At 46.0% G+C, this 11672-nt stretch overlaps 1 long non-coding RNA gene across 1 annotated transcript; it reads right to left on the minus strand.

Annotated features, from left to right (window-relative positions):
* Window positions 1-6939: 6939 nt before the first annotated feature.
* On the minus strand, window positions 6940-10013 carry LOC133107656 (uncharacterized). Its single transcript, XR_009704610.1, has 4 exons — window positions 9879-10013; window positions 9090-9255; window positions 7183-7254; window positions 6940-7034 (listed from the first exon to the last, which is right to left on the minus strand). It is a non-coding gene; the product is annotated as an uncharacterized LOC133107656 (long non-coding RNA).
* Between the last annotated feature and the right edge of the window lie 1659 nt (window positions 10014-11672).

An 11672-nucleotide genomic window follows, 5' to 3' on the forward strand; every position in this document is an offset into this window, starting at 1 on the left:
AGACATTAATGCGTACAGCCTGAATGTTCATAGAGCTGTTGTGGCGAAATGACTCCTGCTATGTGTTTTTCTCAAACACACACACTGATGCAAGAGCAAAACCTTGTTTTCGAGTGTCTACTGATGAGAAAATAACACCAACCAAATGAAGCAGTGGCTCCGTACATTACCACAGCTCTGCTCCGAGCGTACGCTGTGATTTCTACAGGCACGCTCTCCTTCCCGAAGAGAAGAGCGCATATTAAGAGCCGGGAAAACGAAAGCGCGAGAAGGGGGGTGGCTTGTGTTTCAGCTCTCAAAGACACCTGTTTTTCACACTCTGTCTGCTTGCCTTTTTCACCATAGGCGATCAGTCGTTCTAACTTCCCCTGCGGGGAACGCGCAGCGCCGCTCACGCAGGACTGATGGCACCTGATCTACAGCGCGGCGTCTGACTAACGCACGCCCGTCTCACGGCCCGTCAAAACGGCGCAGGAGACGCGACGACTCGTCAGAGACCGCTTTCACCGCCCGTCCTCCGACATCCACATAAACACTTTTATACGCCTGGCGAAACAAATAAACTGTCACTTACTTAAGCGGTGTATAAACACGCGGTTAATGTCGACCGGTGATTGGCAGGCCGTGCCGGTTTTACATTGTGAACGTCGCGCTGTTACGCAACAACACGATACGGAACGGACGGCACGAGACCCTGTCGTGTCGGGTTTGTCTCAGCCTATCGGGGAGAGCAGCGGGTCACGACATTGTCTTGCCAGTCAAAATAAAGGAATGACTAATGTCCCCCGGAGCTAAAGTTATCCCAGAACAGTGAGGTCAGGGGCTGTCTCTCGTCCCTGGCAGCCTTGTTTAGTAGTTGCAGGAGCACAATACAAACAGACCTGCAGCCAGTGCTGCTGAGATCCTTTGTTTGGAATATGAAAGGCCCAGGGGAACAGATGTGATGTTGTGTAAACACAGCAAGGGTGAAATGTCCCTATTACGGGCAGGGCTCTGACCTTTCTGCTGCCGTTCTGGATTCATGTTTCTAAAGCGGAAAATATAAAATGTAAAAATGAGAAGAAAAAGAAGACATTTTCTGAGAATAAAAAATGTGGCTAATAAGTAATTGATATTATCTGGGTTACATTTGAATTAATCAGCAGAAAGAATTTCCAGCATACTAGCTGGAAATTCCAGCATACATACTCGCTAACTCCTCAGAAACAGTGGGTCAGGAGCCCATGTTGGGTCGATCAAATGAAATTTTTGTCTCTTTAAAATATGTGAATGTAGGCCACTACATGTTTAACATTACAACAACCCAACTGTAATAAAGCAATGAGGCAGGAGAGGTTGTGGTATATTTCCACTATAGTTGTGGCTAAAGGGTAAGATAAGATAAGATATCCTTTATTGAACCATGTGGGTTAATTTGTCCTCTGCATTTGACCCATCCTAGTTACCTAGGAGCAGTGGGCAGCCACAGTGCAGTGCCCGGGGAGCAATGTGGGGTTAAGGGCCTTGCTCAAGGGCCCAACGGCTGTGCAGATCATTTATTGTGGCTCGACCGGGATTCAAACCACTGACGTTGTGGCTCCCAGTCAAGTACCTTAACCACTACGCTACAAGCCGCCCCAAGCCGCCCGGTGTTGTTAGGCACAAGATGTGTGTGGGTGGGGGGTTGGAGTTGTGTGTGTGAGTGGGTGGGGTGTTGGGGTCATGTGGGTGGGTGGGGTGTTGGGGTTGTGTGTGTAGGTGGGGTGGTGTGTGGGTGGGGTGTTGGGGTGGTGTGTGTGGGTGGGGTGTTGGAGTTGTGTGTGTGGATGGTGTGTTGGGGTCATGTGGGTGGGTGGGGTGTTGGGGTCATGTGGGGTGTTGGGGTGGTGTGTGTAGGTGGGGTGTTGGGGTGGTGTGTGTGGGTGGGGTGTTGGGGTGGTGTGTGTGTGGGTGGTGTGTGTGGGTGGGGTGTTGGGGTGGTGTGTGTGTGGGTGGTGTGTGTGGGTGGGGTGTTGGGGTGGTGTGTGTCTGGGTGGGGTGTTGGGGTGGTGTGTGTGGGCGGGGTGTTGGAGTTGTGTGTGTGGATGGGGTGTTGGGGTCATGTGGGTGGATGGGGTGTTGGGGTCATGTGGGGTGTTGGGGTGGTGTGTGTAGGTGGGGTGGTGTGTGTGGATGGGGTGTTGGGGTCGTGTGTGTGTGTGGGTGGGGTGTTGGGGTTGTGTGTGTGGGTGGGGGTTGGGGTTGTATAAGTTTGTGAACATCCATTTGGGAGTCACATCAGAAAAAACGTTTTGGAAGCCCTGCTCTATATTTTGTCATGGGAACTATTAAAAACCTGGAACAGAATGGTTCAATGCTCTAGATTTTATCTTGACCTGGAGCGGAGTACGTATTTTCAGGCTAAAGGCACACTAAGGGTAAAACAATCATTTTCTTACACAAATAAGCAGCGTTTGAAGGTTTCCTTTGACTGATGATTTCTGAAGAAGGCGGTGATTTTGTGCTACGATAATGTACTTGGTTCAGACCAATTTCCTAGACTTCATCAGTCAGTCACCATGGAAACATCTCTCAGCCGTCGAGTTGGAGAACCCACAAATCATTTTGCTCCATTAGGCAAGTGGATGGACGGTATCCTCTAATATCAAAGTGTCTTAATTGCTGATATGCATAGCAATCCAGTGCGGTGTTCTTGTCCCTTGTGTATCAGGAAATAAGGACATGTAAATAGTCTGGCTTTACAACGGTACAAAAGTCCTGGGCAATTACAGTAATGAGCTGAGATTTAAATGGGTTACATCATAATGCCTTTTAGCTGGTAATGGCAGCTTTTACAGGCCCCTTGCCATTATACACACAGCGTGCTTGAAAGATGGTGTCCAAGTGCTCAAAAGGAAGTGATGTCATGAGACTATGAGCAGAAACATCGTGACTTGTGATTGTTAACGTGAGCAATTATTATAGATCACATTACAGAACTTACTATGTTTGCGTAATAATTCACATGCTTCCAGTTCCGCTTTTCGGTTCGTTTACTGCATATTTTAATAATAAAACCAAAAGGTTGAATGAGTTGACAGACCACACTGAGCTTTGGTAGGAGCCATTCCAAGGAACACTGCAGTGCCCTCACATCAGACATGAACACCCCTACCTAGACATATTATGCATTCACTTTCGGTTGCAGGTAGGGTCAGGGAGCTCAATATATCTGTAGACAACATCGCTCTGAACATGGTCTAAGCTTGGGGCTGTCCAGCAAAATTGTGTACCATTATGCATCAATACACAAAGCTCATACACATAAGTATTGATGAGCAATTCAGACCAGGTTAGATACATTCTTAAATTGGTTGAGCATTGCCACATTTTGTGACTTGCCTTGAGGAAACCATCTTCACGCTCTGGAGAGCAGTACTGAACATCACGGTGGACTGACTGTTCATGCTACATATTTTGTCAAAAATCAGGTCAGCTTTCGTTCTTTTTTTTCCATTTGCTTGTCTTATTTGCGAAAATGAGATGTTCTAGATGCATTCCCTTTCACATGATGGGGAACGCTGCCCTCTGCAACGTGCAGGCCATCTTTCCTGCACGTCGGGTCTGAGAACCTATGCATTTTAGGCGGATAAATGTGACGAGTCAATTTCACACCGTGCATAAATCAAGCTAGCGGAGAGTGCTTTGTACAGAGATTGCAATGCTTTTTTTATTCGGTACAGAAAACCGAGCTGCAACGGATCTCATCTTTTCATGACATTTCGGGCTTGTAACATCTGACCTTTCAAATGAAATGACACAATTCTCCTTAATTCGGTTAACCTCAAATTTCAAGAAAGGTCTCATTAATCTCAATTGGACATTAACAACTGTCAGTAAATACAGGTTACATAACATTACGTTAATGGCATTTGGCAGAAGCTCTTATCCAGAGCAAAGCACAGTTGATTAGACTAAGCAGGAGACAATCCTCCCCTGGAGCAATGCAGGGTTAAGGGCCTTGCTCAAGGGCCCAACGGCTGTGCGGATCTTACAGTGGCTACACCGGGGATGAAACCAGCGAGCTTGCGGGTCCCAGTCATGTACCTTAACCACTACGCTACAGGCCGCCCTAGAACATCGTCACAGAATGTGACCAGTACATATTCTCCGGCAGTCAGATTGCCACATGATATTTTTGGATCAGTGAAATAACAGAGAATAAAATAACAGGACGTTTTCAGCACAAGCATCTTGTCTGATGAGCTTTAGTCTTGGATTTGTCGCTACAGGGAGGCTGTTGACAGTGGAGGTGCACTGGTGAGAAGCCAAGGCTGGTGTGCATCGCTTAGCACCTCAGGCACTTTTCTACCAATAAAGAAAAGTTGTTTTTAAAATCTAAACTTCATCACGTATTCCTGGCCTTGTTCAGAACATCCTGTGCTCGATGGCAATTCTTGCCTTTACCCATATCATGAGTGTTGACAAGGTTTATTTGCAAGAAGTGCAGACAGGAAACTACATTTTTCCCAGACAATGATTACTACTTGAATAGCACAAAGTGAATTATGCCAAACCAAGTCATTATTTCGAAGGAAATTTCTACTGAGAAGCACACTTTTTTTTTTCTTTTTGCTTTTGTACAGGGGCTGCTGACTGTTGCTAGGTAACAGGAGATGGGGGTATGGTTCTCATGGATCAAATCTCCCCATCTTCTCATTGCAACAAATCGCCTGTATTTGGACGACAACATTTCAGATAAACGTATTTATGTTCTCGGTACAGGTTGCCTCGAAGAATTCTGAACAGACCCGCCTCGATACATTTGTGATCGTATCCACCAAATCGACACTCATCACCCCCATTCATCCAAATGGGAGGTGAATCTACAGGTTACGTTCCTTTCCCAACTCTGAAAACGTGTTCCGCAATTCCGCTCCCGTGGGAGCGTTCACAAGCCTCCATTCTTCAGGCTGGCTCTCTCTCTCCATCCTCACAAGCGAGCGATAATTGTTCAAACGAGCGCGTTTGGAGTAAACATCATCACGTGGAGTGTCTATTAGAGCCGTGAAAGGCAGGCAAATTACCTACAAATACAGACGGTAATAGCAGAGCCCTCCTCCTCTATAACATCTCTCATAACCATAACATCAGAACATAAGGACATCAGAACATCTCTCTCCAGCATTTAAATCCTTGAGAAGAATGATTCGTGAAAAATATCCATCCAGTCACACAAGTCCTTGACCCCCGGCTATTTTTTTTATTTATTACACCATTTAGCGAACGCTCTTTTTTAATTTTTTATCTTTGCCGATATTAAAAAGACCTGGAACTAATTTATTTCTATTCCTCTGTAGACCTTCTTCAAAGGTAGTAAAATGGTCTAAGCCAGAGGTGAGCAGTGAGGCTCATATCACACTTTTGGCCTTAATTACTTCATTCGCCCTAACATTTACTTTGTAGCTACATTTCACAGATGCATCACTGCACGTGGATAAGAGCGCCTACTAAATGACGATAATGTAATGTAAAGATGTGCCCAAATGACAGCCAAAGCGTTCTCCTGTCCCTACATGAAATTCTGTGATCTATACTACAAGCAACCCAGTGTATGAGCACATAGCCTTCCAGCTGATTTAGCCTCTATAACTGCAAGAAAGAATGACCTGCATACAATTTTATGTGGGGTCATTCAGTCAAGCAAGCCCCCCCTGCCCCCCCCCCCCTCTCGATGTTGCCTGTGGTGAGCCCCCCCCCCCCCCCATTCCTCTGCCGGAGCAGAATTATTCGGAGAAATCAATCCGACCCCATGCCCAAAAGCTGCTGCCATAATGATTTAATCATCTCCACCCCCCTGGGTCTCCCAGAGGCGTTCCTGAGGGCGGATCGATTCATTTCCCAGGGCGGTGAAGCCACGGCGGACGCAGTGGGACCCCCGCCTGCCGCCTCCAAGAGCGGCGCAATCCTCCCCAGAAGGCCAAAGGATTAATAACGACACGTCTGGAGGATGTAAACAGAGATGAAAATCAATAACGCTTCCGTCCTGCGCTTTATGAACACGTAGTGGGGAGGGAGGCGAGGGGTAGAGAAGATCAAACACAACCGGCCTGTTTATAACCGCCACTTCAACCCACAGACCCAGGAAGCGAGTAACGGCCAGAGGTCAGCGTGAAGCGGACCTCGATATTGGGTGATGAAGAGCGTGAGCCTCATCGCAGCGCAGACGTCTGGATGTATTTAGTAGGCCGCACGATTGTAGTTCCAGCATCACGGACCGTAGTACTTCCTGTGATAATATCGGGAGAACTTCACAGAAGAAGATGGAATGACTTCTAACATTTTTTTATCCCGGTATGAATAACTTTTCTATGCGTCCGCATTGTTTTCTTTTCTCCACTCCTCAACTTATATAAAGTGCTGTCTGTCGATACACTACACAATGCACTGCATGATACAATGTTCTGCAAAAATGCTGATGGGTCGATTCATTGTTTGAGTCGATTGTGAAATCTTATCTATGTCTGTAGCGATTTTACGGGCATTTTCAGATGCAGTTCGCCATAATATAATAGACCTCTGTAGACCACTTGTTTTTTGGTAATCGATGTGCCTGGAAATACATTAGAAAAAGTTAACATCAGCAGTTGACATAGTGCCACAGTTACTGAGCTCAAGAATGCTGATGCAAAAATGTTACTTGAGAACTACTTTTTCTACTGCTGGATCTTGCAAACCATCTCGGTGCAAGCATACATTTCTGCCGAAGCACACCAGTATCCTGGGGCAAAGTGTCCAGGTCTTCTTTGTGGTCCGACATTGCAGCTAAAGGAGTTCCTATATTGTCAGGGAATAATTATGTTAACTAAAGTTCACAGCTGGCTAACACGTACATCTTGATGTTTGGATACACAAGCCAAGCCCAACAACTGGCCCAACAACTGCCCAAAAACACTGATCAAAACAATTCACACTTTGCCGCAGAATACTGGCGTGCTTCGCCGGAAACTTCCATTCGGACGGACCCAGAAAAAGAGAGCATCGGGTTTCTTCTGCTCCAGACATTCCCTGAATATCTACACGGGTACACAGATTACAGAGGGCAGTCTTAAAGGTTTGCCTGTTCCACGGCGCAGCACGTTTCACATCCACAGAACTGAGGAGCGTGTGCCAATTGGACAGCGCAGATCATCGCCGTGGGGATCAGCGTGCCCGATTCATCACCTTTCAGCCACGTCGATCGGTTCCAGAGCCCTCGCCTTCCGCGCCAGGCCGCCGACTAGCTCTTCATTCGCTCTAAATTTAGCTCGCCGAGAAAGAACCGGGAGAAACACAGGGACAGCACAGAAGGCATTTGTGTACCGGTGCCAAAAGAGAAAAAACATAGAATCAACAAGCCATTAGCGAGCCGATTTCCAAACACTAATACATTAATCCCTGAAATTACACACCACTGGGTGCATCACACCAAATTGATCTTTTCCTAAAATTGTCATTTCTACTAAACCGCTTTTTTATTGACTATACTAATATTTTAATGGACGACAAGGAGCTTTAATGTTTTTACGTACAATTCACACGAAGACTATAAGCAGGAGGGAAAGAGGAACTGGAAATAAGGGGGGAAAAGGGTTATACATTTAAAAAGCCAGCAGTGATGAGTTACATACTGAATTATTTACTCTGTGTCAGTATTATAACGGCAGCAAATATTTAAACAGCTAAATCAGCCTGTGTAATTTCATCACGCCACTCCCACTTAATATCACCATTAATAACAGCCACATTTCATATTCCATTTGAATTCTTTGCCCTCAAACATCGCCACTTATTGCCTGGAAACAGGCCCCATAATCACCAGTAATAAATGATTCAATACAACTGTCAGATCTTGTTTGGAGTAGCCTGTTCGCCGTTCTGTTAGTGTGCCTTCCATCTGGTGAAGGGTGAGAGTGGGTATGAATGAATGGATCCACTTTGTTTAGTTTAATTGGGGAGAGTAATCAAACGTTATTATCTGCTCTTACAACAGACAGTGCAACAGACTGTCCCGTGATGGATATGTACAGACAGAGGCTCCCAGCGGTTAGCCCTCTGATATGGTGAAAACAGAGAGGAGACCAAATTGTGTAATTGCCCATTTGACAAAACAGCAGCTTGTGCCCATTTTAACCAATCCCTTCACTACAGCTCGGGAACCTGTGTTTAAAGCTGGAGAACGGTCATGTGCAAAATACACCCACTGAGCACTTTATTAGGTAGACCTGTACCCCAGCTCGTTAATATAAATATGTAATCAGCCAATCATGTGGCAGCAACTCAATGCATAAAAGCATGCAGACGTGGTCAAGAGATTCAGCTGTTTTTCAGACCAAATGTCAGAATGGGGAAGAATGTGTTCTAAGTGACCGTGGAATGATTGCTGGTGCCAGAGAGGGTGGTTTGAGTATCTCTGGAACTGCTGATCTCCTGGAATTTTCACACACAACAGTCTCTGGAGTTTGCAAAGAATGGTGCAAAAAACAAAAAAAACATCTGTGGGCAGAAACACCTTGTTAATGAGAGAGGTCAGAGGAAAAGGGCCAGTCTGGTCAAAGCTGACAGGAAGGTGACAGTAGCACAAATAACCACACATTACAACAATGGTATGCAGAAGAGCATCTCTGAACACACAATGCATCAAACCTCTTAAGTGGATAGGCTACAGCAGCAATAAGGCTAAAAAAAATAATCTAATAAATACCTAATAAAGTACTCAATGAGTGTATATCAAACCATTAAACTTGTTTTAATTATGACTCTCACATAAGTGATAATACTAATCTGCACCTTCAGTATAATATTAGGCAAATACATGTTACATCGGATATGTCAAGCCAGGTTTTTTTTACTAAATATTTTCTGGAAATGCGCAGCGCGCAGCGACGGAGAGTAGCTGGGGGTAGTGTGTGGGAAGCAAGAGCTTGAATTACGACGGAGAGCTGCACTTCATAACTCTTTATAGAGATAAGCAGCGCAGTGACTCGGACAAGGACTGCCGTGGTGGAGACAGAGAGCTCTCAGACGAGCCCTCCAGTGAGCCGTCGGCTGCGTCGCGTGAGGGTGCCGAACGTAAATGATTTTAAAAGTACCGCTGTCAGCCGCGTTCCATCCCGGCTGCCTCTCTTCCTGCGCCGGTTAGAGAAAGCAACGGCGTTTGAGAGCGTCAGCCCGGATTTGTGTCTAGCCGAGCCGACGCATTTCCTCCTGTTCAATCTCAATTAGCTGCGGTGGAATTGATCCCCCAGACTGACGGTTCTGTGGAGGGGATTAAAGACGTCTGATTTATGAGCGCTGAATAGCATATCAATAACGACTCGGCAGATTAATCACCGGAACAGAGCGCCGATACATTTACCTGTGAAAAGGATACAAAGCTGTTAAGTGACTCTGATGGATGACAACCCCTTTTTTTCACATAGATTTTTTAAAAGGGTTCGTGTCGAAATTACATAGGAGGGACCGTCCACCGTAACTGATTCATTCACATATTGGCATGTTTAATTAAACATAAATATTATATAAATATTTATATTTTGCGACCAAGCACAGAACAGCTTTAGTCATGGCCCTTTGTACAGTTACCACAGAAACTTTCGACAGGACTTCCAACATTGTGTATGGTGAACAAACCAGTCTAACGTCGCAAGAATAATCACAAGCAAGCATCCCCATGGCCACAAACATAGCAGTAATCGGTGTAAAGGCACCTGGGTAAAGTGCAGATGAAATGTATACTTAATTACACGTATACTAATAGTGAGTGAGAAATCGAGACTCGTCGCCCTGTGAAACACCGTCGAGGGATGATGCATGATACCCGTTCATAAAATGGCAGAGGATTGATTACAGCCGTTCTGCATTCCAGCGCATCAAGTTACCTCACTTGACTCTCTCCCTGCGCACGGCACTTTCCGAACCTGGTAGAGGAAGCTCCCTAGCACTCAGGCCAGAGGTTAAATCACTGTCTGCGCAGCGATATGATTTCACTCACCCGACAGAAGAAGCGGCCACTCCCGCGGGAGAGCCGACGCCACGAGAACGAGATAATTGGCCTAAGCAACAGGCGATAACAGGTGGTAATTATCTTGCTCCTGGTCCGGTGTTAAAGGGCACATAAAATGCCATATGGTGGGCCTCTTCATTATCTCAGCATTCATTCCACTATCGAGGAAGCAGGAGCGTGACGCGAGGAGGGGGTGCTTTTGTTTGGCAAACAGCACCACCTGGTGGTGAAGAGCTAAAAGTCATCCTGCCAATGAGTGGCTTTCTAACTCTGACCTGTGGGTCCACTGTACAGGTCCTCTTCATTCCACCTATGAAACGTAAAACGCAGTTCATTGTTCTGATAGGACTCTATTAAAGGGCGATTTGCATTAGATTAAAAATGAATGTTTAAAATGTGTGAAGTGCTATTTAAAGTTCTCCTGCAGAGTTTGTTGGAAGGACGCCAGTGAAACTTCAAACATACCCACTGAGTGTATTTACAAAGGCAAAATCCTCACAAATGCACGGATGGAGCCCAATGTAACAGATTAGATCATCACAATACGCATAATGAGAGTGTATATTTTATTAACCATTTCACTCTGCACTTAGCAAAAAACACAGTCATCTCCAAGTGATCAACACTGATTGTTTTACCATTTGTAAAAATAAGAAAGTAATCTCTAAGCATTACTTGCAAATACATGCACACACTGGTATTTTTGCAGATTAATGTGGGGCGTCATTGGCTCAGGCGTTAAGAGGGTTGCCGCTTCGATCCCGCCCGGGCTGTGTCGAAGTGTCCCTGAATAAGATACCTAACCCCCAAATGCTCCTTATGAGCCAGTTGGTGCCTTGCATGGCAGCCAATCACCATTGGTGTGTGTGGATGTGAATGGGCATCAATTGTACAGCGCTATATAAATTCCAACCATTTACCAACTACCATTTACCATTTACCATTTACCCTGCAGTAGCACAGCTACAAGGCCCAGCCTGCATTCACAGTAAATACCTCTACCGGCAGGGCCACCGGGGAGGTGACGGCACGTATTTGTCATTTAAGTGCCGCAGCCCGGACCATGTAAAGACACATTCAGGGCCACATTATCGGCATTCTGCAGAGAATCAGAGGCTCATGTCAGCGCCCTCGATCACACACTGCCGTCCGCTTCAATACGTCTGTCCGCACTGAAAGGGCCCTCCACTGGAGGCACTTTCCCATGATGAGAGATTTCCAGGTACGGTGAATCATAAGAGAGAGAGAAGTAGAGAGAGAGGTAGAGAGAGAGAGAGGGAGAGGGAGAGAGAAAGAGAGAAATCAAAGCGCACCTCTCAAAGGGAATAACTCTATTTACCGTTCTCAAAGGAGGCCGGCGAAAGCCCTCGATTGCAAGCTTTAGAAGAAAACCTTGACTTTTCATAGCAAAGTTCTGAGCCCTCAAAAAGATTAGGAACAGGGAACTCTGCGTGGGTGGAGCAGCGTGATGTAGAACAGTAGAGGAAGGAAACCCCTTCGACAGTGGTCCACAGCAGGTGGCCTTGGCCCAGGGTCTAAAGGCAAATCCAAAGACATGCAGGTTGAGATGTCTGGGGGCACTGACAGGGTGTTGGGTGTTGCTCTAAAAGAGCATGCACGCCCAGTCAGCCTACCCTATGTAAAGTAACAGCTCATAAATCAAGGGTCC

The sequence above is a fragment of the Conger conger genome, chromosome 13, assembly GCF_963514075.1.
Source record: "Conger conger chromosome 13, fConCon1.1, whole genome shotgun sequence".
NCBI lineage: Eukaryota > Metazoa > Chordata > Actinopteri > Anguilliformes > Congridae > Conger > Conger conger.